Here is a 21,403-nt window from a genome sequence, read left to right as displayed (position 1 = left end):
ATTTGATGAAGTGGTATGATACTTCGTTCCAACAAGCAGTATTCTGAATATGACTGGAGTTTTATCCCAACACCAAACTGTTATTTCAACACCTAGACACGTGTTTCAATCACCAAGTGATCATCTTCAGTAATATTCATAACTACACCAAAGGTTCCAAACAGTGCATCATGAGGCAATATTCTGACAGCATGATCTGGTCATTTCTGATGAAGCTCACAAGTTGCAATTATTCATGATAGAATTACTACTATTAATCTAATTCCAGCTATTGCCATCTTCAAACACATAATTGATTTGTGGGAAGATAGAGTCTTGAAATTATTATTGAACGATTACGAATTCATTGTTTTCTGCATTGCTGGTGCCATACAAACCCCTGTTGTCCCAGAAAGAATATAGAAGTGAATGCTGGCAGAGAAAGAAGTTGAAACGAAAAATAAATTTATAGTTCATTGATTTCAAACCAATACTCAGATAATTTCAAAAACTACACCTCACAATTTGATCTTCACAAACTTTATTTTGAAAAATATATCACAACATGTTTCACCAGCACAGTAGCCAGTAGCCTTTTCAAGTGATTTATAAATCACATAACGTAACATACTCCTCCATCATCCAAGCCCTGTCATTTGATACCTATATTGGTGTATTTGTGGAAAAACATCTTAAATTTGCATCTTTTTCCAAGTTTCCTACTATTCTATTATTCAAGCCCTGTCATTTGATACCCATATTGAGGTAGTTGGGAAAAAATATGAAATCCGGAATTTTGTTGCTGCGTCCATCTTGAATTTGCATCTTCTTTAAAGTGTACTACTATTCTTCTTGTCAAGCCCTGTCATTTGATACCCATATTGATGTATTCGTGAAATAATATGTATTCCGCATTAGATTCACAGTTATACAGAATTTATTGAATTGTATTATCATCAAAACTAAATGTGTGTACCACAGTGCTGTTTTAAAAATTCTGACTGGACGACATAAGGGACAGCAAAAGTACTGGGGGTCTGGGGAATACGCAACAACCCCCAGGTAGGGGTTGTTGCGTAGAAATTGTGAAGAAATTTTAAAAATTAAGTGTCGAATGACGCATTTTTAGGTCGTTTCAATTCTTAATCAACATGGTCCGTGAGATTTTGATTACCAGGAACTCTCTACGTCAATCATTAATCTCAGGCCCTTCCTAGAAAAATGTGGTATTTTAAAAGCCTTATTTTGATCACGAGTTTTTATATATTTTAATTCCTTAATGTACTTGTAAGAATATTTTCTTGGGAAACCTCATGAAGGGTGAGCTTGTCAGTGACTACTGACTGATGGAAGGGAAGGGAGCTTTCATGTGGTGTCATAAAAATCAGCTGATGCGTCGATGGAATCATCTTCTGCTTGCTACAGTCACGCATTTCAGTCTTCCCCCCCGGTTCATACATCGTACTGACACTGACCCGGATTGACCGTGACTTTTTAATCTCACAATAATGAATCCTTTGTGTCTGTTATACTCTTTTAAAAGCAAAATAATTTGCACGAGGCAATTTTTTTATTATTTTGAAGAACTGTATTTAGATTGAAATTTTTACTCCCGTAAAAATTGGCGTCATGGAACTGGACTAAGTGTCGCCCAGTTTTTTATGTTATTTTATACACTGGGTACCAGAAGGCGGGCAAACTCCAATTACTGGATATCACCCAAACAAATGAAGAACCAAACAAAGAAACAGGGCAAGCTAACTGAAACTGTTTGAAAAAGCTTCGCAGGTGTTGAACATGAATTTCAACTAGTGAAATTAACTTAAAACTTGAACTCAATTTCAATTGCACAATAAAACATTTGCTCGTCCTGGAGCTAGATATTCTTCTATAACGTTAATCAATAGGTGAATAAATTAATCTGGAAATATTCTTTAAGTTCGTTATGTAAATATTTCAGTTTAGCACACAACCCAAAACACTAGGTGTAAATCCTCCAATCTATTTGTGTCCCCAATTATCTCAACTTTTCGTTCTCACTGATTTCTAACAACGATGCTTTGTTGCTCTGGCATCGTTATTTTCAGTGTGGAGGAATACTAGGTTCATCTAGAAACGTGATGGGAGAGACTATATTCACGAGATATTTTTTTCAAAAATAATTTCTGGAAATAATGTATTTGTGTACAACTAGGTGGACCTTAAAATTGAAAAATCGTGGAACGTAACATAATATAAAGATATTTCTGGTTTTCCTCACTGATTCTGACTGTGTTGAATTATTCAGATGCTAGTTAATTGATTCACTGTCGTTTGCTGAATCTAAATGATTTTCAATATTCACTATTTCTTTGGTTTGATTATATTCACTTCACATATAGCCTCTTTCTCTACTCAAACGTAATATATTTTTTGGCCTAGAGAACATTTCAACAAATATTCGAACTGTATTCTTGAATCTGGGAAAACAGACCTAACCAAGTTAATGGCCACTTTTTCATTTCACTTACTATTCTGGTATCAGTTGTTGAGATATCTGGAGTCAGCATCTTTCTGTCTGTCAAACTTGTATTAGTTGCAATGAAATCAAATTGGAAGGAAAGAATTGAAGACGTTGTGATTTCTTTTCTCAATTCAGTATAGACAAAACCTAGAGGAAATTTTCAACATTCACATTCTTCAACTGTGATTTGGATACCTTCAAATCAATGTCGAAGAAACTACTATTTTAGCGAAACATGTCGTGATATATTCTTCAAATAAAGTTTGTGGAGATCAAATCGTGAGGTGTAGTTTATGAAATTACTATGGATCTTCATTAAGTAACGGCCGAATAAATCAGAAAATCGTACATTTCGCTTTGAAAAACGACTAATATCAGTTGGGTTGGAACAAGAATAAAATCGATGAGGCTTCCTCTCTCACATATTGAAGGTTATGTTGGGAAACAATGAAGGTTTATTAAATGCTCGTGGCTAATATTTAGTACTTTATTCAATTATTTTTCAATTCTTTCACCGATTTTCATGTAATTTATTCTATTTGAATTTGTTTTTGTTTTTAGGTTTTGTATCATACCTTTTTGTATTTCTATAATTCTTTATCATTCTCCTCTAAAAATGGGTCTTAGAATTATTCCTTTTTCTCGTCTTTCTTCCAGAGGTTTCCATGTCACAACTGTCACTAAATATAGAATCCCTGTTGGAAATTGAATAATCTATATTTACTTTGAATAGTTTTTGACTATTCAAAAGTTACAATGATAATAGATAACCTCAACAATCTGAGAGCTTTGATAAAATGTGTTTAACCATTTGGAAACAAACCAACAACCTCAGAAACAATTTGTCATGTGGAATATATAGTCATGAACTGAATGACGTTTTTAGAAATACTACTTTGAAATACTAGGTATATAGTCTCATGTGAAATCAGTTCAAAATGGAGCATAATATTTTCACCATACAATCCTTTGATGTAAGCTTTCAACTCACTCACCATTTGGCGAATACATATTTTTCAGGCGAGAATTCATAGTTGGTAGTAGATTGATTCTACTACATTACATGGCTGACGGAATTGAGGATAGCCATTATGCGCCAGGAGAGTTATAATCGAAACTACTCAGATGTCTATGTCGACTCCGATGTCGATGTCATTGACAGAGACATAACAGAACTCTCAGATTCGTTTCGTCTTTCCCGACTAATTTTACAGGCGTATTTTCACTTGTATCTGTTTTGAACAGTGTTTCGCTCGATCGATGACTGACACGGTAATATTCGCATACTGAGGGGATAACAACGCTGTCATTGTGAGAATCAGTTCCGTGCGTTCGAAAACTGTCACGCTTGCATGTGAAATATATGCTAATGATACCAGTTGGGAAATTCGCTCCATATAATCACGTAGGAAAAATGTGTCGTACTCCAGTCAGAAAAATAGGAAAATGTTCTGTTATGTAGGAAGAAATTATTTCTTCTTCAACTCTACTCTCCGTCGTTACTACCACTGGTGGGTATCATACAAGTATAATGAAAATGTAACCGACCGCTGTATGTACATAGGAAATATTCGAGAAAAATTATTCAGTGGCATTCAATAATGTGAAAGAACCCAAAAAGACTATTATCAAACGGTTTTATTTAGCTTACCTTGTTTGTTTGCGTCAAATTTAGTAATTGAAATTGGACCCCCTTCCTATTGATCTGATATTTGGTACACACATTTAGTTTTGATGAAAATAAAATTGAATAAACTCTGTATCAATGTGAATCCAAGATGGCCGCAGCTAAAAAATGGCTTATTACATACTTTCTCATTACTTTCTCAATATCATATCAAATGACAGGGCTTTACTAGTAGAATAGTAGTACACTTTAGAAAGATGCAAATTCGAAATGGCCGCAGCTACAAAATGAATATTTTCTCACAACTACCCCAATATAGATATCAAATAACATGGCTTGAGTAGTGAAATAGTAGTATACTTTGAAAAAGATGCAAATTCAAGATGACCTCTGCTACAAAATGGTGGATTGCATATTTTCCCACAACTACCTCAATATGAATATCAAATAACAAGGCTTGACTGGTACAATAGTGTTACACTTTGAGAAATATCCAAATTGTAGATGGCCGCAGCTACAAAATGGCGGATTGCATATTTTCTCACAACTACCCTAATATGGATATTAAATCATAGTGCTTGACTGGTAGAATGGTAGTACACTTTGAAAAAGATGCAAATTCAAGATGGTCGCAGCTACAAAATAGCGGATTACATATTATTTCATAACTACCACAAGGTGGGTATCAAATGACAGGTCTTGACTGGTAGAATAGTAGTACCTTTTGAAAAAGATGCAAATTCAAAATGGCCGCAGCTACAAAATGATGGATTGAATATTATTTCATAACTACCTCGATGTGGGTATCAAATGACAGGGCTTGACTGGTACTATAGTAGTACACTATGGAGAAGGTGCAAATCCAATATAATCTACACAAAAAACTTTGTCAACTCAGAATCGTGATACAAGCATGAATAGTGTTGAGGACTATGTGGCATTAGGGTGGCTAAAAAAGATACCTCGTTAGCGATATACCCCCCTAGTTGAGGTGAAAGTTAAAACGTGCCGAGACTTGTATGGCATTGGGGTGGATGAAAATTAGAAACTGAAAACTTGAAAATGAAATGAGTAAAGAAATCGTGTAAACGGTTTAATTAAAAAAAAAATAATAATGATGTAGATTTTTGTGCATTTAGAAACTTGCGTTTCTAACAAACTGACCATACCACACAGTCCCCTACGGCTCTGAGGAATGATTGATTCTCTACAGCCCCCTACGTAGCGTTACCCGAGTAAATACTTCGCCATTCGATTTTATTATTTTTTATATGATCAATAGCGTAGATTGCTAGGTAGAGTTGTGTGATGACTGTTACCTAGGACTTTTCAAATCATTCTTCACTTTTTAGTACATTATCTACATCATTATTGTCTTTGTTCCGATAAAACCGTTCCACGTGAAACTTTTTCAATTTGTATTGTATTCATACCAATATTTCTTTATGCGTTATATCTCAAAGAATATTGAATGTTTCTTCATTGAATGAGCAAAAGCCATTAGTAGCATTGCAATCATACGGACACACTGACTTCTTATATACCTAATTCACTCGACGTTGTTTGTATGAAGCGAACCATAGTTCATAGTGTGAAATACTGCTTCATTCGCCAATGTAGAATAGTATACTGCTTGAATAAAGTATTAAATATTTACGTTTGGGCTGAGCTGGGCCATATCACTAATTGATTTTACCTCTTGAATTCTTGATTTTCCCAACGTTCTCTTCGAGATTCATGCTCGTTTTGGTTAGGTTCATTTGGTTGTTTGTCGTCATTAACCTGAGCTGATAAGAATGGATATGGTCTAATCATTAACTGACATTCAAGGCACATTTTCCTCGATTGATTTATTGAATTCGATAACAAAAAATCAAGTTTTTTCATAATTCTTGTCAGTTTTTCAAGTGTTAACTTCTTATGGAAGGGTAAACCTCTTCGTTACTTAACACGTTACGTCGCCAGTGTGCCTACCTTCCCTTTCTCTCACGCATACGTCAGCGAAAGGCAGGCTCCTCCTCTATCGTCGGACAGAATATGTCAATCCCACAAAAGTAACAAGTTGCTTATAGTAGCTATATGTACATACACAAAATATCAATGAAAGATTTTAATAATAAATAACATTTCCTTACACTATCATATAAATATACATAAAATTTGAGTAATAACCAATTTGAATATCAAATAGTTCAACTTAGATTACTTCAAGTTATCATTTCTGTCGGGCGTCCTGTGTGAATTTGTGCGTACTGATTTGAAAAAGCGACTTACCGATTTCAGTGAGGTTTTTTACTAATGTCTTGTGATGAGCTATACTCGTCATTTGAGATATGTTCAAGAAGTAACCAGAAATGATCGGTGATTCTTAATTCACTAATAATTCACTACTGAAAAACAGGTTAGATATGTTCAAAAACATTTTTTTTGTTAACTAGCTATCGCACCCCTACGAACGACAACCCTCAGAAGTCGAAACTTGTGCGATCTAAGGACAATAGCAAGTAAAAATTGAGCGTTAAGCCTGGGGCTTGAAACATCGACTCACACATCGGCCGATTGACTGAAAGAACAAAGCACCCACGTCGAACCGCCCGGCTACCGACATACCATGTCCATTTTTCCTGAAAACTAGTGAACCAGTTGAAGAAAAACTGATCAATCATTTGGTTGTGGTGGGAGAAGTAATTGCACATAACAAGTGTCAATTTGGAATATTCGAACCGATGATTATTGAAAGATACCTTGGTCACATGTTGTTTTGAAAAAAAAAATATGAACCGAATAGTTCTTGTGATTGGAAAATAAAATAATTGATTGAATTTAACAAACGTATATGAGTGAAATCACCCTAATTTCAGCAGGGTTTTATCAACATTTACAATTCCTAAAAGAGAGTTGAAAATTCCATTGACCTAGGTACCATTTCTCAACAGTAAACAGTTCCGTTCATCAGAAAATCTTTTATTTTTCTGAAGATAATAACAGATTATTTTGACGAATATCATAGAATGAACGTGAAAGACCTTGCAAACTCATCCTAAACTGAGTAAAAACTTGTTAATTTTTGAAACTTACAATATCAAGCAACGACTTGTTTTTGTTCATCAGATGTAATTCACTGAACATCGACAAAATGGTTGAGGCTTTCGCTGCTGAAGTTTTCACTGTCAATATTTTTTAGGTTCGAAGGCCGTGGATTTTTTGGAGATTTGTATATCCTGAATTAATATTTGATGACTGAATATTCGGTTCCATACTTGTTCAGGCTATGTCAGGTAGTTTGGGGTGCTAATACCTGTACCTGGTAATTTGTTTTTTTTCTGATTGATGCGGCCATTACTTGATGAAGATCCATAGTAATTTCATAAACTACGCCTCACGATTTGATATCCACAAACTTTATTTTAAAAACATATCACGACATGTTTCGCTAATACAGTAGCTTTGTCAATCACTGTTGACAATTTGTTTGACAATTTGACACTACAATTTGTATGATTGAATTATTGATTCATTTTGATTCTATAAATGGAAAACTTTTGGGCAATGAACACTATTATCATCATCATCATCATTGTAATATCCAATTTACCATCACTCAATTGCATTGGCAGCTGCTTCTTTCATCTGCCTCACATGTTCAAATACGTCAAACTTTTTCATTTGATCAAATTTCCCTTGAAATGTAGCGACTATTTGTTTTTTTTTTCGATCAAGCGAGTAATTTTCATGTGTATCCGGGTGTTAATTGCACCACCAGTCGTCTATGGAATTGTTGTTTCATGCATTTCTGTTAAAAGAATAGTTTTTAACGTTTCTTGGAAGGTGACTGACAATGTTTCGTGGTGCATTTCATTAGTTCGGACTTCCATTGGCTAATATGATGTAAATTTATTTCAAATCGCTGAAAGAATCTATAAAAATTGAAAACGATCAGCTGAAAGATAGCAATTATATCAGGCAAAGAACTGAAATTACAATTACAAGCAACAACCAAAAAATTGAACTATTGACAAGAGATGAAAATTTAAAAAAATCATTAACAAGAAATAAAAATTAATAACTAAAAGATTCCAAACCAAGTTACTTCACGACGTTTCGATTGTTAGTACATATGTACAATTGTCTTCGGGTGATAACTGGACAGTCCAGTCCAGTTATCACCCGAAGACGATACTAACAATCGAAACGTCGTGGAGTAACTTCATAACCAACCTTGGTATTTATGTAATTACCAAAAATTAGCTCGGCCCAGGCTAGTCGATTATTGTCGGGGATGGACGTGAGTATGGAAAATATGTTTTTTTTTACAGTCGAAATAGATGGAAAAGAAGTAAGCCTTGGGGCGCCAGTTGAACGGATTCAACAGGGAAGGGGTGGAAAAATAGCCAAAAAGTCAAAAATGAAGCTCCACGCTTGAAATTTATATTAAATTGATATATAGAAAGAAATATTTACAAACTTCACTACCAACTGTGTAATAACTCAAAAATTGATTTTCATACGATATTTGCAACGAACTAATGAAGAAAAAAAATCAGGCAAATATATATACATCAAGTTTAAAGAACCAATACTTAATACTTAAACAAACGTTTTCAGTAAAGATACTAATACATGGCTATAGGTCGTTTTGATAACGCTATTACTACTGGGAAACAACAACGGAACAATATCGAATCAAAATATTCGAGTAATGAACTGATACAGACAGATCATTACATTAATTGAAAGTAAAAAATAAAGTAACAAATGAGTAATGAAAAGTAATATTTTGAATCTTAATCTATTCAGAATCTATTTTTCGGTTAACTACAATCAAACTCGATAATTATTAATTACCCCCGTCAACAGCTGTATTAGGTGCACAGAGAAAAGATAAATATCCTCTAATTTTAAGGAATGAATTCAGATTTCAGTATTCAGACCGCTCTAAATATATCAACAATATCAGGGCTCCTACTCACGAAGTATCATCATTTTTGATATTTTTTATACTTGCTACGACTCTCCGTTGGTACTTTCTAGATCTAGAATGTCTTCTCGCATCTCAAAGAACGACGTGTATGATGCAACTATTACTTTTCCGATGGATTTCTCCAATTACCAGGTAAATATGCCTTGAAAGCTTTTTTTACCACCAAAAAAAGAATGAAAGGTCGGACAGTGCTCGACGTGAATCTTTCACAGGTGATCTAATTCTTCTTGTCCAAAAAACCTAAGATGTTTTTAGGTTTCGGATAGTCCCTAGCTAGAGCCTTGCTTTCGTGTCGGCTTTACGATAGATACTCATCTGAATTGTTTCTAAATACTGACCATGAAAATCTCCTAGGTTTCATTTACTCCTACTTAATAGACAACCTACCTTTCCTGAATATTCTGATAAAATAACGAACCTACAGGGCGATCGATGGATTCTTCTGAATTCAGAAATTTAAACCGTTACAACTTGGTTTGGAATCTTTTAATTTTCAATGTTTATTTCTTGTTAATATATTTTTTTAATTTTCATCTCTTGTTAATAGTTGAGTTTTTTTGGTTGTTGCTTGTATTTCATTTCATTGTAATTTCACTTTTCCGCTCAATATAACTTATAACTTTCAACTAATCTTTTTTAATTTTATAAATTATTTGAGAGATTTCAAATCAATTCATAGCATATTAAATAATGGAAGTCCGAACTGATAAAATAGTTTTTAACAAATGCATGTAAAAAATTCAACTGACTATAACACTGACAATTACTGACATGCGCACTGAATGATTTCTGTTCATTTTCTCATTATCGAAACCTCAAAAAAGTGTGATATTAGTGTTGAAGCCAGTTTCAGTATTCAAATAATGTTCCTTTTTCAATGTTAATAAGTTATAGAATGAACCTCAAACATGAACATGGAATATGTCAATAAAATTCAAAATATTGAAAAATATATGTTATATTCAAAATGAGAAAATCGGTATTTGCCACTGTTACACGATTCAGCCTGTATCAAAGAAGTTATTGAGGAAATATGTCTTCATTAATTCTATTACATATGACTAATACACACTGCGTAACTTACCCCTTGTAATATCTAATTCATAATTAGCAATAATAAACCTCCCTCCATCTTCTCATAAGTTGGACCGAGCTATAAATTCGTTCGAAAAACGAATATTTTATTCAGATGGCGGAGCTACAAGTTAAATTACATTGGGGAAACAAACGGTAGGGGTTTCCAGAACAATGGCCTCACAGAGTCTCTAAAACAAAACATTCCATCTGCTATCTAGCTTGGAAGCGGAGAAAATGAGACTTGTCGCGAGTTGAATTCAATGCAAGTGTTTCAGATATTTCATCATATCTCGAGAGCTCAGAAATGTGGCCTGGCGGTCTGATGAAATAATCAAGTATGTCAGGGTTGTCTTAAGTGGTCTTAATTTCAGACGAGGTTAATTCCCACTTCATTTCAGAAAGAATAGATGAGAATGAAATAGAATGAGGAATTGAAATCTACTCTAATGTAATTCTGGTGAGCTGCTTTTGAACTTACAGAAGCAGCAGGCCTCTTATGGTTACTAGTGTACATGAGTACAAGTCACACTTCAAATTATATAAATTCATTGGGATTGAAGTATGATAAAAACTCGCTCAGTTCTATTTACAGAATCGGAACATAAGCAGAAAGAAAAAATATGAAATACGTCAAGGAATACATCTTGAAATTAATTCTGAAGGAAAACATTGCATCATAAAAATCAGAAATCTATGAAGTTGGGAGTGAATAACTTTTCTGAATTCAATGTCGGTAGATATCATGAAATAAATATTATTTCAGGAATATGATATTATTATATTAGGGTTTGGTTGATTCCCGGGCTTTGCCGTGGTCTTTTCTGAATATAATCTTCAAACGTTTCGACTGCAAACGTTTCGACAGTCATCTTCAGTGACGTGGTCGAAGTACTCTTCTTGACATATCAACTGAAACTGAAGCTCTCATTTCGGCCATCTCATTCATAGTGCTGATTTTCCGCGCACTTTCTGAAATGGCGGGTTCGCGCGTACTTTTCGCGCGATTTGGTTAACTTGGCTTCGTTTTGGCGACATTCAATACTGTCTGCCATATCTTTGATAGATATGTTCTCTCTTCCTTTCTGTTGAAATTCTTTTGGTGTTTGTGTATTTCTATGGCTTCTAAATACATTCTTGTTGAATAATAATACGTTGCTAGTCTCTTGGTATTTCTGAACAGGATCGTGTGTTCCTCTGTTATACTCATTATTGAGAATCATTATATCATACAAATATGCATTTTATAGAGTTCTACTTTCCACCTATTGTTTGGATTTTTTTGTGTTCAACTCATAACTTGCTTACAAGTTCGAATATTTCATTGTAGAGTAGTTGAGTATACTAGGAATGAGTAGGGATGTCAACGAACAGTAATAAAGTATCCTTATATTCAGTTACAACAAGCCAAATTGTTCTCACATTTTTTCCAAATGATAATAATAATAATAATAATAATAATATCGCCTTTATTATTTCATAACCAAAACAAAAATTACAACCTAACTTATTTATTCAACTTACAATTTAAATAAAGGGCGAAGTTCATCGTCTGTAATGAAATACATCACGGAAAATATTCTTCAACTTAACCCTGAAAAGAGAACAAATGAAAGATAAAAGAAAAGAAAAACAAAAATGAAACTGCGATTGTTATATATAATAATATAAATATGAATGAACACCATACATAAAGAGTGTACTTCACTTTTTCCTTAAAAGATATCAATAATTTAATTCAATTTCAGTCTAACAAATGGTCTTTTATATTTAGTTTTGAACTTTGTGAAATTCAATTTTTTGAGAGGGTTGGGGACAGAATTATACTTTCCACAAATTTGAAATACCGCCTGAACACTTCTGTTGTGAATTTTGGTATTGTAATCATATTTTTATATCGAATATTCAGGTTATGGGTATCCGTACGATAGTTATTTTTCCTATGAAGATATAAAGGTTTTTTTTGGTACAAGTATTTTATGGAAAAAACAGTTCTTTTCTCCATGCCAAGCCATCCAATTCCTTGAAGCTTTTATGAGATCCTGTGTCGCCCTCCAATACCAAAAATTAACCTAAGGCACGAGTTTTGAACTTTTTGAATCATACTTTTGTATTGATTGGTTGAATATTCCCGTGACATCAAAGAATGGTGTGAACACTACACCCTTTGGCATCAAAAAAAAGATTCAACAAAAAAAAGTCGAGAAGAAATAGTTTAGTATCTTTTCGAAAAATCCTTTGAGTGAAGTAGCACTGAGTATCCAAATAATTATCTAATGAGGGTTATAACCAACTTCTTCAATTAGGCAGAGATCATTTGTATTTCCAACATTGAAACAAATGAAAAGTGAAGATGTTAAGAACAAAATATTGACATCAGATTGGGATAAGTTTTAAAATTTTTTTTCAGAACGAATTAATTTTCAACTTCACCAATGTAGCAACAATTGATATAAATATTTTGGGACAGTAAACAATGGCCGTCTTCAAAGGAACATTTATCAACATCTTTCGTGTAGCGATTCACATTGGATCTGAATCGCTGGAGATCAAATTCATTTAGAAAAACGTTCTCAAAAAGTTTATTCCACATCAACTCAGTTCTCCAGAGAGAAAAGAAGAGAGAGTTCACCTTCAAAACGATGAGCAGCCACAGTCCGTCGCGTATTTTTGATATGTACCGCTCTTGGTGGAATCAAATGTGCCAAGTCGTTTGAACACTTACCGTGAAAGTACCTATAGAAGAAAGACAAATCTTCAACCTCTCTTCGATGTTCCATTCAGGCGGATGGCTCTTTCCTGGATGGAATCCAGCAGCTCCAGGCTATGCTTAGGGGCGGAGCTCTATACAGGGTGTCCCTGGACTTCCTCTTTTCCTCTCGGGAATGTATAGATGGGGTCAAAATATCACCAGTACTTCATATAACTTTTTTTCCTAAAAGTCTTCGTAACCAAGTTACGGGCCCTCGAAGTTACAAAATGAAAAATGTTTTTCTTTGATAACTTTTCAAATGAATATTCAAAATCATCCAAATTTTGGTAATTGACTAAACAAATGAATTCCTTCGATGAGCTTTCATGCAGGAGTCAGTTGTTTTGCTACAAAGTCAGGAACGGACTACCCTCGATGGTCCACACCCCAAAACTTTGAAATGACAGATATTTTTCAATATTTTTCAACAAATTAAGGTTACCTGGACAATTTTATGAATAAAAGTACTCGTGTGGAAAATCGATCGGAGCAGCGAGTCTTGATAAAAATGTAGTTTCACTCGACGACATCAAACCCGCTCTTCCACCATTATTTGAAATGAATAATTATCAAAGCAGAAATAATAATGATAACGTTAATTCAACATTTATCCTGAGATGTCTACCATTATTCGAAAATATTAGTTTTTAAGGAAAATAGAAATGATAGGTAAAATGTTCATAACGAATTTTTATAATGCAAACACGTTTAACTAACGAAACTCAAGAGCCTCAAGAGCAAACAGAAATGAAAAATCCGCTACAGAAACTGCTCGATATGACCACCTTCTCTCTCTATACATTTTCTTAGTCTGCGAAGACACCCTCTCTGTACTTGAAATAGCATTCCAGGGTCGTTTCGTATGGCTTCACAATGTAATGTTATTCTATTCAACAATGCATCTCTTGTGTGAATAGGTGTAGCGTAAACAAGGCTTTTTAGATGCCCCCACAGAAAGAAATCCAATGGATTTAAATCCGGGGACCGCGATGGCCATGAATAGGGCCCACCTCTACCAATCCATCTATTGTGGAAAATATGGTTCAGATGGTCACGCACAATCAAACTAAAATGAGGAGGAGCGCCATCATGCATTAACCACATATCTCTTCGGGTTTGCAATGGAACATGTTCCAAAAGTCCATTCAAATCGTTCTGAATGAACTCCAAATAACGTTCTCCATTCAATCGGTCCTGTAGAACGAATGGTCCTATAAGATGGTTTCCTATGATACCAGCCCAAACATTCACGTTGAATTTCCGTTGGTGTTTGGTTTGCAATATCCCATGGGGATTTTCTTCGGCTCATATATGGAGATTATGAGAGTTGATAACTCCATCTCTACTGAAACCTGCTTCATCAGTGAATAAAACTCTATTAATAAAAGTCATATCCTCTCTTTGCCTATCCATGAACCAATTGGCATATTCCAGCCGTGCTGGGAAATCTTGAGGTGTCATGGCATGTACCTTCTGGATGTGAAATGGGTGGAGCAGTTGTTCCCCAATTATTCTATGAATAGTGGACTTGGATGTATGGAACTGTTCTGATAGATTTCTGATGCTCACTGAAGGATCATCAGCGAAGGCTTCCAAAATATTTTCCTCCAATACAACGGTACGTACAGTCCTAGGAGCGCCCTCACCACCTCGTTTTGGCAAAACTGTACCTACAATAATATCGAAATGAAACAACGTGCTCAAATTAATTATCAATTATTACATACCTGTCTCCCTCAAGCTGCGATCGACACGCTCGAATGTTTCTCTTGACGGTACCGTTCGATTGGGAAAATGCTCGGAATACAGACGACGAGCTTCTGCAGCATTACAAAATGCTCGTCCATAAAATACATGCATATCTGCATATTCATTGAATGTAAACTGTTCGGCCATATCAAAAAAATTCAAAATATCCTATAGAATATTGACAATACAATGATAGTCATATGACAACGCACCACTCAACAAAACAAAATCGCATTCCAGTTTCTCATTTTTTATCAAAACTTTCTAAAAGGTTTTTTTGTCAACATCTGTGAAAGAAATATTATTCCCTGGATATTTTTCACCTGATCATGTGCAGCCGTTTTTGTAGTTCATTCGTTTGCTTTTTATTAGTATAGTAAATATTTTTTCCGATGTGCGTTTTTTCAGCTAAATTTAGATTCGTGTTAAAGAATTTCTCCCATAAAATTATAATTATCAGTGAAACTCCTCAACAGTTTAGCTGTGAAGAAGAATTTGAAACATTCGAATGTTGAGTTTCATGAGATTCAGATAACTGATCAACACGAAACGTGATTATTCCACACGTATTATGTACATACAAAATATGGAATGAATTCGATATTTCATAGAAGAGTAGCTTGTTAGTTTAAAAACACCACGAATCTACAGAACTTGATATTTCTTTTGAAAAAATATCTGCTATCACAATTGTGACTTAAACTTCCATATAGGTACTGTACTTTTTGTTTACGACTTCATTTTAGCATACTTTGTATTATTCCTGTTATAGATGTTGTTGAATTAACGTTATCATTATCATTTCTGCTTTGATAATTATTCATTTCAAATATAGGTGGACGAGCGGGTTTGTTGTCGTCGAGTAGAACCACATTTTTATCAAGACTCGTTGCTCCGATCGACTTTCCACATGAGTACTTTTATCCATAAAATCGTCCAAGTAACCTTATTTTGTTGAAAAATATTGAAAAATATCTGTCATTTCAAAGTTTTGGGGTGTGGACCATCGGGGGTAGTCCGTTCCGGACTTTGTAGCAAAACAACTGACTCATGCATGAAAGCTCATCGACGGAATTCATTTGTTTAGTCAATTACCAAAATTTGGATGATTTTGAATATTCACTTGAAAAGTTATCAAAGAAAAACAATTTTCATTTTGTAACTTCGAGGGCCCGTAACTTGGTTACGAAGACTTTTAGGAAAAAAAGTTATATGAAGTACTGGTGATATTTTGACACCATCTATACATTCCCGAGAGGAAAAGAGGAAGTCCAGGGACACCCTGTATATGAGAACAATACTCCAAGGAAGGTCTTATCTGAGTTTTATAAAGCATCAAAAGTTGCTGAGGTGTGTACAGTTTTCTGTTTCAGAACAGTGTTCCAAGCTTTTGGAAAACAACCTTTGCTTTCCAATCATTATTGTAGAAAACTGATGTATGATTTTTGGTGGTATTGAATTGAACCTGGTTACTTTCACCCCAATTCGAAATCACTTCTAGATCCTCATCAAGATATGCAACCTCCTGCTGCCTGTTGAGATGTGCATCTGCTGCCTGTTGAGATGTGCATCTGCAACCGATGTCCTGGAATTCAAATGGAGTGACGAGACAAGTCTGCTGTCGTCAGCAAAGCAATATATTGAATAATTGATTTTTTCAATGAGTCGTTGATATACAGTAAATATTGTTGGTGACGTATTATCCGACTCAATCCTTACTTCATCCCTAGCGTATTCCATAATATCCTTCATAGAAAGCTCATCCGTTCTTTTGAGAATCTATGAGACAATAACCAACAATCACCACAGAAAAAACTAAAGGCACAGTAGTGAGATTACAGTCTGAAAGGTTGTTGCAAATGCAAAACCGATAAAATATTGGATGAACCATTCAATAACGCAAAACGATGACAGTCTGTTTTAATCAATTCTCCGACGCTGAAGATTTTCATTTTCTGCGACCATCCACACAATACTTCAGAATCCTCTGTTCAATCTCACTCCTTATATTTTCCTTTATTTTCTATTGCATATTTTCTGCTTAGCGCTGAGTGGAAATTTCACTTACAAAGGGTAGGAACTTCAGCAACTCAGGTCATATGTTCCAACTTCATTAAGTTTGAACTTGTTTAGAAATTTTCCGTCATAATGGAGTTATCTTTCATAACAAAAGGCAGTGGAAGTTTGGTTTGGTTCCTTATAGAATCGACAAAGGCGGCATTACAAATTACCCTGAAAATTATTTTAAAGATTTAGCAATACAGGGAAACCAGATATTTCACTGAGAACTAAAGCTATCGCCATAAAAGCGGAATATTTGTTTTTTATCGACTCATGTTGAAAGTTGGAATTGAACAAAAATTGTTCATTAATTATCTCTTAGCTATTTCTTGATTGAAAGATAGATGTATATTATAAATCGTTCCTTTTAGACGAAAAACTTTTTACCTTAGGTTGATTGAGGATATCGATTTGGAACTGATTCGAACAACAAATCTCAACAATAATTTGAGAACTTATGACAAAAACGATTTTTTGACATTGACCTGCTGTACGTCAAATACAAAATGACCTCTGTATAGAACAAAACTGAAGAGATCCATATTTGCCCCATTACCAATCATAGAGTTAGTCGTTCATTGAGAAATATTTGATACATTGCAGAGTTCAGTGAAAATTGAGCACTGAGTTTCTCCACTTCACGTCCAATATTCGGTTTGATGTTTTTAGATTTGGGATTTTGTTATTACTTTGTATGATATACCATAATATTATACCAAAAGTTCACGTATTCAGGATCAAAGAAGGTGTCTTGAATGGAAAAATTGATTTATGATCTGACAAATATTCGAACATAAAGAAGAAGAATTGAATACCTACTTCGATATTGATATATTTGACCAGTTTGGTAGAAAAGTCTGATATTTAATGAATTAATACTGCTATGTATAATGCTCTTCATTCGCTTCCTAAATTGTGAGGAGGAAATCTCGAAGAACTTTTAAATCACAACTTGTCACGGGCTTATAAAAGGCGGTGAACGAAAATTTCATTATCACTCTGTGGCAATAATCAATAAAATACTTTTCCATCACACATCGAGTCAAGGCACTCCACTGATCACCAAGCAGCTCTGGCTTAATGGAATACGAATGATACTGGCTGCTGAAACGACTCGAGAGGCGAGCGAAAAGTAATTCTGAAAATATCGAATTCCACGAGACAGCTTCTCATTTATTTTGTTAGCTTATACGTGTTGTGAACGTTTCACATGAGCATAACTTACCGCAATTGATTCAGTATTCAAAAATTCCACCATGACATCTGGTTAGGCTTTTCTTCAATTCATTATTGCCAATATACGTTGCTCTCAAGATGATTCCAGGTTATAACTGTGGTAAGCCAGGAAATCGGAAGCATAAGGTCACTATTTCATAAGGATTACCTTAAACTTAATGCCTGTAGAGAAGAGAACCAGTTATTGAAGTGTACACGACTACCATCTTCTCAAGCACCTCGATAATTTTCTCATCGGTAGAACCTTCACCAATCGGATCAGGCAAAACCGGCCTTCGTCAACTTCATCTTATCCTTAGCACACAATTTTTATGCAAAAGTACACTGATTCAAATGTTGCCCAATTCAAATGAATGGAATGAGTATTTAGTGAGATATTACGGTTTAAAAACGGGCAAAACTTTTGACACAACTTAGCAACATAAGTCACTGGCATTGAGAAATGATATTATAGTTTAGAATGTGACAAACTTTGTCAATGCGAATGATCAGGAATGGAATATTGATTTTATCTCATACACAACCTACATCCGAAATTCGTTTCAAACTAATTTTTTAAAATCATTAATACTTGAATTCCATGGACCCGCTTTATCAACTTTCTACGAGGATATTTATGAACAAGTTTTGTATTGTTATGTCATTTATTTTCTCGTTGAATGTGAATCAGAGGCGTATTGTCTTCAAACTGGAACTTCTACGGATGATATAGCGGGAAACTTTGCGGTCGTAGCTTTGTTCTAAATATTATATGGAAAGCAAATACCTAAAGTAATAAATAGTATCCCGTTATAAAATATCTGTTTTGTGGTTGATTTGATGAACTTTGTAGAGATTATTTGTTTGATCTCAATTCAATTCTCTGAATTGCGCTAATAATATGTATAATGAAACTCCTGATATCGAGTCAACCTAAGTGAATAGATATATCTTACCGTTTTGTTATCACATAACTGATAATATAAAACAATATAAAACCCTGAAATCAAATGTATGTCTTGAATGATTATGGTTATTTCTTCGATTGACGACTTGTTTATTTTGTGAAAATTCATGTTCACTGAGGATACACTACAAAAACACACTTTTGTCTATTTTCCACTATATTTCTTTATTGTTGACCGGTTTTGGTTATTACACAGTTTTGAAAATGGTGTAATAACCGAAACCGGTCAACAATAAAGAAATATAATGGAAAATAGACAAAAGTGTGTTTTTGTAGTGAATCCTCAGTGATTATGGTTATTGCATAACTATTAATATTAAAAAATGAAAAACCCTGACGTATTTAAAAAACACTGTATTGTGAGATTTTCACTAAACTATTTTGCAAAAACGCAACACTTGTTTCACCATACAAAGGCTTCTTCGTGCGTGTGTTTACTAATTCCACATATTTAATGCTAAATATACCTTAGTCTATAATTTTTTTACCTAAGTTTGTAATGAATCAAATTACCTGAGCTTATGTCCCAGTTTCCACATTTGAAAATATATTTAGTAACGGAGAGTTATTCAATTCTAATTGATCATTCACTAAATTACCCGAATTCCTGAATCTATTGATATCTAAACATTGTAGCAGATTAAGTTTCAAACTCTTCTCTTCTAATTCTAATACATCCTATTCATGATTGAACTCAAGTCCTTCTGCTGAAAGGTGGTTTGCAAATGTGGAATTATTAATAATAATAAAAATAATATCACGAGGCGAGATTTAGCCTTCGGCTACTCTTACATCTAACCCCCTGATGCTCATCTAGAGTTGATAATACCATATGGCCCTATAAATTACCAAATCAAAAATATACTAACTAAAAAATCAGACATTACCAAGTTTGTTCGACCAACATTTACCTACATTATCCACTGTGCAGATAGTAAACATTCTTTCATAAACTTTTTGAATGCTCTCAAATTTGAGTCCCTGTACTGATAGGAATAGAATTGAAATGTTTGATAGCAGTATAGGTAAAGCTCCTCTGGAACGTAGCTGTCGAATGATGTGGCATCGTGAGTAAGCCCTTCTTCCTTACATTAATAGAATGTGTATGAGATCCAGGAAGTGATCTACTTCGATTATTGTCATTTTAATTTTTCATTATTCCATAAACATACATGGATAGATGAAGTCGTCTACGATTTTCCATATTGAGCCATCCTAACTCTCTTGATTTTTGAGATACAACGTAATCGTAATCCGTAAATGAATCGTACGCAAAAATTCTGAACCTTTTGAATCTTATATTTGAATTCATTATCAAGACAAGGACCATACAAAAAATCACAATACGTAAACTGTGAGAGGACAAGGGTTTCACACAGAGTCTTGCGCAAATTTACATTGAGAATAAACCGGCCTCTCCATTTACAAAACTACTTCTATCCTCTTTGATTCTTTGAGAAAATGTTCTCCTCGTTTGGCCAATATACAGTTTTAGGTAAGAGCCACAATCAGCTCATATAGTTTTGTAAATAGAAAGACCAATTCCATATTTGAAAACCACCTTTCAACAGAAAGACATGAGTTCAGTCCTGAATACAATGTGTTTCATTTAGAAGAGAAGAGTTTGAAACTCAATCTTCTGGAATCTTTAGAAATCAATAGATTCATGAATTCGGGTAATTTACTGAATGATCAATCAGAATTGTATAACTTCCCCTTACTAAATATTTTTTCAAATGTGGAAACTGGGACATAAACTCAGTCAATTTAATTCATCACAAGCTCAGGTAAAAATCAGGTACTTAAAATGTAGATACTTCAAATTGTAAAATAAGATATATTAAGCATTGAATATGAAAAATATAGTTAGAAAAGACACGCCCGAAAAAGTCATTGTATGGAGAAATACGTGTTGCGTTTTTGTAAAACAGTATAGTGAAAATCTCACAATGAAGTGTTTTTTAAATATGTTAGTTATAGATTTTCATCGAGTATCAGCCAATTCCATCACACGTGTATATCTCAAAAACTATGAGATCGATCGTATTTCTTGACTGGATATGTTTAACTGAAATAGTTATTAACGTTACAAGGTCGATATTTAGCAAATAACGCATGAGGTTATTTGCGTATCGGTCTTGTGTCGTTCTAGATTTTTCGTAATACCGCTGAAAGATTACATTTTGTTTACGAGGAAAGACTGAACCACGTACCTCATAATTCTATAAAAAAATATCTACATCGTTTTGTCATGCGAAAGCTTAACAATAACAACAATATTATAAACAACGTCATTTTTTGTGTTCGGGAGTTTGCTTTAACAACGCCCATGAAAAAAATTGGGGAACAAAATCAAATTTCTTCAGAAATGTTGGGAAAATCATGTGCAGTGAGTGTTGATTTTCTTCCGAAAATAACTCAAGAGCGATATCAAAAAGGATATCAAATTTTGAAAAGTGGCGTAAAAGCAATAATTTGAAGGTGGTTAATGGAGG

The 21,403-nt window shown here is 34.2% G+C and overlaps 1 protein-coding gene and 1 long non-coding RNA gene across 2 annotated transcripts in view; one reads left to right on the top strand and one right to left on the bottom strand.

Moving 5' to 3' along the window:
- The window catches only part of LOC111509913 (heterogeneous nuclear ribonucleoprotein C), a 650,389-nt gene that overhangs the window by 122,210 nt on the left and 506,776 nt on the right, over window positions 1–21,403 (top strand).
- On the bottom strand, window positions 11,614–17,205 carry LOC141481143 (uncharacterized). Its single transcript, XR_012464763.1, has 3 exons — window positions 17,114–17,205; window positions 16,734–16,897; window positions 11,614–11,758 (listed from the first exon to the last, which is right to left on the bottom strand). It is a non-coding gene; the product is annotated as an uncharacterized lncRNA (long non-coding RNA).

Source organism: Leptinotarsa decemlineata, unplaced genomic scaffold (genome assembly GCF_025532065.1).
Source record: "Leptinotarsa decemlineata unplaced genomic scaffold, Ldec_3_MD MMD2_tig00000035_RagTag_RagTag, whole genome shotgun sequence".
Lineage (NCBI taxonomy): Eukaryota > Metazoa > Arthropoda > Insecta > Coleoptera > Chrysomelidae > Leptinotarsa > Leptinotarsa decemlineata.
Note: the sequence above shows the minus strand (reverse complement) of the source record. Positions and strands in the feature narration are given on the sequence as shown.